This window comes from Callorhinchus milii, unplaced genomic scaffold (genome assembly GCF_018977255.1).
Source record: "Callorhinchus milii isolate IMCB2004 unplaced genomic scaffold, IMCB_Cmil_1.0 Scaffold4, whole genome shotgun sequence".
In the NCBI taxonomy this organism is placed as follows: domain Eukaryota; kingdom Metazoa; phylum Chordata; class Chondrichthyes; order Chimaeriformes; family Callorhinchidae; genus Callorhinchus; species Callorhinchus milii.
This window is the reverse complement of record NW_024704745.1, coordinates 62,215,180-62,221,800: the sequence shown is the minus strand read 5'-3', so window position 1 is coordinate 62,221,800 and position 6,621 is coordinate 62,215,180.

Below are 6,621 nucleotides of genomic sequence, written 5' to 3'. Positions count from 1 at the left end.
GATTGGCTGCTTTTTAATTAGGCGAATGCCTTTGGCCGCTTTATTATTGTGTGTGTGTGTGTGTGGGGGGGGGGGGGGGGGGAGGGGGGGTGAAAGGGGGGTGGAGATAGAGAGAGTGACAGGGAGAGAGAGAGAGAGAGAGTGAGTGACACAGAGAGTGTGACACAGAGAGAGAGAGGGCTAGAGATAGAGAGAGTGACAGGGAGAGAGAGAGAGCTAGAGATAGAGAGAGTGAAAGAGAGAGAGTGACACAGAAAGTGAGTGACACAGAGAGAGAGGGCTCGAGATAGAGAGAGTGACAGGGAGAGAGAGAGTGACACAGAGAGTGAGTGGCACAGAGAGAGGGCTAGAGATAGAGCGTGACAGGGAGAGAGAGAGTGACACAGAGAGTGAGTGACACAGAGAGAGGGGGCTAGAGATAGAGAGCGTGACAGGGAGAGAGAGAGAGAGAGTGACACAGAGAGAGGGCTAGAGATAGTGAGAGAGAAAGAGAGAGTGACACAGAGCGTCAGTGACAGAGAGAGAGAGGGCTAGAGATAGAGAGAGTGATACAGGTAGAGATAGTGACGGATTGGCTGGAGATAGACATAGTGATAGAGTAGTGGTGGTTGGATGTAGAGAGAGTGATAGAAATAGAGAGAATGATAGGGAGAGGGCTGGAGATAGAGAGAGTGTGAGAGAGAGGGATGGGGATAGAGAGCGAAAGTGATGGAGAGAGAGATAAAGTTAGTGATAGAAATAGAGAGAGTGATAGAGAGAGGGCTAGAGATGGAATGATAGAGAGCTAGAGATGGAAAGATAGAGGGCTAGAGAGGGGATAGAACAAGGGGGATAGAGAGAGAGAGTTACAGAGATAAAAGGTGATAGCGATACAGAGAGGGAGGGATGGGTAGAGAGTAGTATAGAAAGAGAAGAGATGAAGACGAAGGAGAGAGAGGGGTGTGGAGAGAAAGAAACAAAGTGCAGGGAGAGAGGCATAGAGAGCAAGTGAAGGGGAATGGGAGGGATATAGATAAAGTGCAGAGGGAAAGAGGACTAGACAGAGTGATAGAGAGAAAGTGTACGAGGAAGAGAGATTGGGATAGGGAGAAGAGAGGGATAGAAAGTGCGCGAGGAGGAAGAAGAGAGAAGGGTAGAGAGAAAACGCAGGAGGAGGGGAGAGAGGGATAAAGATAAAATGCAGAGTGAGGAGAGAGGGATAGATAGAAAGTACACGAGAAGGATTGGAAAATAGAGAGGAGAGCGAAAATGGAGGAAGAGATAGAGAAGATAGTAAGTGCAGGAGGGGAGAGAGAGAGGGAGGGACAGAACGAAAGTGGAAAAGGTGGGAGAAGTTAGGAAGTGCAGGAGGGGGAGAGGCTGCAGCGGTAGAAGGGAGAGAGTGGAGGAGAGAGGGAGGATGGGGACAACGTGCAGGAAGAGGTGGAGGAAAGAGAGGAGAAAGTGGAGGGGGAGAGGAGTTGTGAGGGGGAGAAAGGGAAAGTGGAGGAGGGGAGAGGGGTATAGAAGAGGAGAAAGTGGAGAAGGAGGATGCAGAGGAGAGAAGGAGAAAGTGGAGGGGGTACAGAGGGAGAGAGAGGGAGACAGTGGAGGAGGGGGTTCGCAGAGGGGGAGAGAGAGAAGGTGACAGTGTGGTGGTGGGGGGGAATTACAGAGGGAGAGAGAGGAGAAGGTGGAGGAGGGGGAGGAGAGGAAGACGCAACCAAGCGGAAATGCTGCAAATAGCCAGCGTCAGTCAACCAAGAGATTACATTATACACATAAAAAGTGGTAACCCAAACAAGGGCAAGTTGACCATTCCCGAGGGAGTGAAAAAATCAACTTAATCCCGAAGTAAAATGTGCAAAAACAGCAAAGATGGTGAGACTGCTCAGTAATATGAGTTTGTGTGTGTGTGTGTGAGAGAGAGAGACACAGAAAAAAAAATGCCACCGACTCATTGCAGATTGGGATTGTAGCATTCGGATGCGTCAGTTTCCTTAGATTTGCAAATAAAAAAACACATTTCTCTCAGAGCAGGATTTTAAGAGAGAAGGGTTTTGCGTGAGGTCCAGATCTTGATTTGGAGCAATTCCAGATGCTATTGGATACCCAAATTCTTTTATTTTTAGTCGTAGTGGCCAAGTTAATTGCGGAACTGATCTGAAGCCGAAGAGAGAGTCTTCACTCTCTCGGACTGTACGATTTTCTTCTCTTCTTGGTTCCGAAAGAGCTTTATAGATGTTAACACAGAGATCATTTAAATCTCTGATCTCCAGGTGCAGACGCTGAATAGTCAGTGCCAGTGCCCCAACAGCATGTTTTCCTTTCCAGCAGATTTTCCTTGGATCGCTCTCAAACCGAGTCTCGTGGTTTTGTTTACACTGAATGGGGAGTATAGGAGTGGTGCCATGGGGCCGTCTTTCATTAATATACAGTGAGGATTTTGTCTAAATTACTGCTACGAATTTCACAGTACACGCATTTAAAGGCGTCTCATGTGGGCTGATGAAACGTGAGAGCTCCACTTTAAAAAAAAAGCACTGCACCTCTCTCTCTCCCTTGTGTTTGTATACACACACACACATATATATATATATAAACACTAAGGTTAACGTTATGAAAAAAATACGAAAACATGTATTTGTCTTTATAAGAAATAAAAAAAAACAGTTTTCTATAGATTCCTTCCCTGAACAAAATCACAGCAAGTAAAACAGGAGAACAGTTTGTACTGATTTACATTTGCATAAATTTTCATATATTTTGGTGAAAATAATAGACTAGTGAGTGCTGGGCTCAGTAGAGCCAGTACAAGGGTGCAACTTATCACCGAGGAGGAAGGTGCAGCGTAGGGGCGAGAAACAAAGCGAATATCCAAAAATATAAGAAAGTTTCCGGGTTCGTCTTTCGGTTTCAACAGCGAACATTGCACCGGTAAGTCTTTTCTACTGTTGTACATCAATGGGCTTTTCAATAGGTGCGTGAACCGGGCGAGGGCTCCAGTTGCGGGTGTGAAGCGTTGCGCTCGATTTGTTCCAGTGTGTGTGTGTGTGTGTGTGTGAAGTAACGCTAACATCGATCCGCTGTTCTGTCATGTGCTGCACGGATTTAGGATCACTCGCCAGGCACCGCACTCAGGCCGGGGGGCTCGGGGCCGGGGGACATTCATAGAATTACTTTAGAGATTGGAAACGTGGGGCTCACAAAAATTGTGACTGAGACACACGCTCACATTGGAGCAGATTGTTCAATGATGCGCCGGACACACCGGACACACCGGACACACTGGACAAGTGCTGTGGCTCTTGGAAATCGGTGCGCAGTATCAATCACCACTAACGAGAACTTGGCTGAGTTCTCCGGAGAGCTGGGCTGCAAGCGCCCTGACCAGCCGCACGCTGACAGGCAGGCAGGGCAGGGCAGGGCAGGCAGGCAGGCAGGGCAGGGCAGCCTTCTCCAGTCTCCCAACATTAAGGCATCTTCTGCAACTCTCCTTCCATTGATTGCAAAAGGTAAAAGACCGTGCACACCGGAAGCACTTTGGTTGTCAAGGTCAAGTGTAAAACAAATCCACAAAATATGACATTCCCCACAGAAGTGTCCTTTGCAGCAGCCTTCAAATGCAGACGTGTTAGACGTATTACAGATTCAACACAAATATTGGCCAAGTGACGAACAGAATTCATTTGAGTGCCAGGTTTAGTTACACATGCAGCCGTCAATTTCATAATCGTGCAATCCTACGTATTGCATATACATGTAGCACATCCACCCACATTTCACAACTGTGCAACATGCACATTTTATATATCTGCAGCACACACACACACACACACACACACTGCATTTCATAAATGTGTGTCACATATTTTTTTTTAGATATGATTCCAGTACTTTGTCAATGAGTATCACCATTTCATCGCGATTTGTCACCCATAACGTTTGGATGGTCTTACAGTGGCGTATCATGCAAATACCACGAGCTGCCATCATTTCTTTTATTTTTTTTTAGCGACTTCTGCACCGTTCTGTCAACCGTGCCACCGCAAAATGAAAACGGGCAAAGTTTAACCTGAAATAAGTGTTCGCTGATCAGGGGGGGGGGGGGGGGGGGAGAAAAAAATCATATTGTAAACGGAAAGTGTTTTTTTTTCCCAATTAGCCTAGATTTCTTTCTTTTGTTACATTTTTTTCCTGGCCGTCTCACACAGCTACAGTCTTTTATTTTTCTCACATACACACATAATGCCTTCACTCTCTCTCTCTCTCTCTCTCTCATACATGCTCCTTTCTCTCTTTCACACACATACACACACTCGCACTTCCTTTCTCTGTCACACACACACACACACACACGTTCTCTCCGCCTGTCTTTCTCTCTCCCTCTCCTCTCACACACATTTTCACTGTTAGTTTCTTTTTTTTTCTCTTCCCCCCCTTTGTGGCCCTTTGGAACAGATGCCATGTAGCGCTGCTCCCCCAAGATCATTTGTTTTCTTGACGGGGTGCATTTCTGCGCACAGCATTTTCGTTGCCATAGAGAACGAAATAAAAGGAAAGAACACTAGTCACATTAACCTATATGTTTGTGCACTCGGGTTTGGATAAAGAGCTCGATTTCAGCCAGGAAGCAACCCTTGGGATGCCAAGTCAGTGTATAGAGCTCTCTATGGTCTCAATAAAGATAGCCGTTTCCTACTCCGGGTTCTGACATTTTTTAACGTATAGCCTATATTTATCTGCGTGTTGTTAATTTTGTGAAGACATGAGTTCTGAGGCAAACAATGCCAACTTAGCGGAATTTATAAGTCGCCGCACTGTGCCACATGGGCAGTAGGGAGCGCTGTCGGGCGAGGAAATGAACACCAGAACACAGAGGAATGAAATGGTCTCCCAAGAGTTCAATACTGAGTGAAGTTAAAGAAAGGCAAAAAAAAAGTACACAGAATCGTAATGTATTATATTAAAAAAAAGGCCAATGCACGATACGTTAAACGAGATGCTCTTAAATCACGATGATATATCAGAAGGAAAGAGGGTAACGGTATGAAATGTATTTGTATATAATGCACCCAAAGACTGGCAGATCTTTCTGCATTAAAGTTGTACTTCGAAACTCTTGGTTTACAATGTGCTACACGGACGACCCTATCTCTAAATGCAATAGCAGGGCACTCGTTTAAAGCAGGAAAGCAGAAATTAGTTTTGCACTGCACAACGAGGTTACAAAATAGCCTCGCGGAGCTTAATATTTGCCGATTTATCACATAATAACATTAAAGCAATCAGCCTCGCATTGGTATTTGTTAAGATGCGCTTCCTGAATGCAGAGTGTGAAGTTACAAACTGGAAAGGGTATTGATCATCCTGACAACTGTGTATCGGGACAGTGCTAAAGACTTGCTGCTTTCCTGGCTATCTGAGTGCACCACTATATGGTAATGAAGGACAATAGTTCACCAATAATCTCTCACCTTTGACCCTTTTGCCTTTGGTTGTTAAACTACAAAATACATTTATTGAACTATTGCTAACTAGATCGGTTTGCCTTGAAGTTCCAAATGTTAAACGCAGGACAGCATAAAAGTTGGTATTATTACGTGGACTTTTTTTTTGAAAACTCCACGCCGGACAAAACAGGATACTTTTCTTTGGGAAAGGGGTAATACGTTGCATTAAAAATCCCATTTTCGACCTGAGAATCAAGCCTTCTCGACAAGGAGCTCACGCTTTGCCAGATGAAAGCCAGGTACAGGACTTTCAAGTTTGCAGACCTGGGAGGAGTTTGAGAGATTAGCAGGGGTTTAGCGAGAATATAAATCGCAATGAATTAAATATTGTAGTCATAAAACACTGCCTGGGCATGAGGAATCGAAGAGAAAGGACACGGGAAGTGCAATGTTTGTGAGGACAAATATGGGGATAATCTTGTGTTTGCAAATGAAAAAAACGACAATGTTATCAGAGGCGAGTTCTGTCTGTAATAAATCGGAACGGTTGTACATGGCGAAGTTCATTATTTAAACGAACTATATTATTCAGAATGTAACACTGCATGTCTTTGTGAGTATGTGACTATTTATTTTCTGTTTCCTTCAAAGAAAACTAACTGATATTTCCCATTCTGCTAACACTTAAGACTTTAAGCTTTTTCTCTGTACTTTTATAAACGTTAAGCAGTTTATTTTTTTGCTTCAAGAAGGAGTCTCCAAGATAAGTTTTTCAGCTTTTAATCGGCTATAAGTACAAAACTTGTGTAATACACTTCACATAAATCAAACTATACAGTGCTAGTGATATGTATTTTAGGTTCTTGTTTATGAAGGATCAAACAAAGAAGATCTAAACCTATTCGAAAATAAACATTCCCAAATACTATACTTCCTTGGCAGGAAGTTTCCTGTTTGGTTTCGCTCGCTACTGTTCTTATTTAGCAAGTTACAAAGCAGAAAACCTTTCAACCAGTTTACTAAGTCAATCTTATGGATGCAAGTCCACAGTGTGAACCGTTTGGCTTCTTTATACCAGAATCGTCGATTATTGTTCTAGTTTGGGAGTAGATCTAAAAGGAATTGCACTTTGCACTTCAATGCACTCATTGGAGTGAGAAATAACACAGCAGGCTGTAAGGACGCCCTA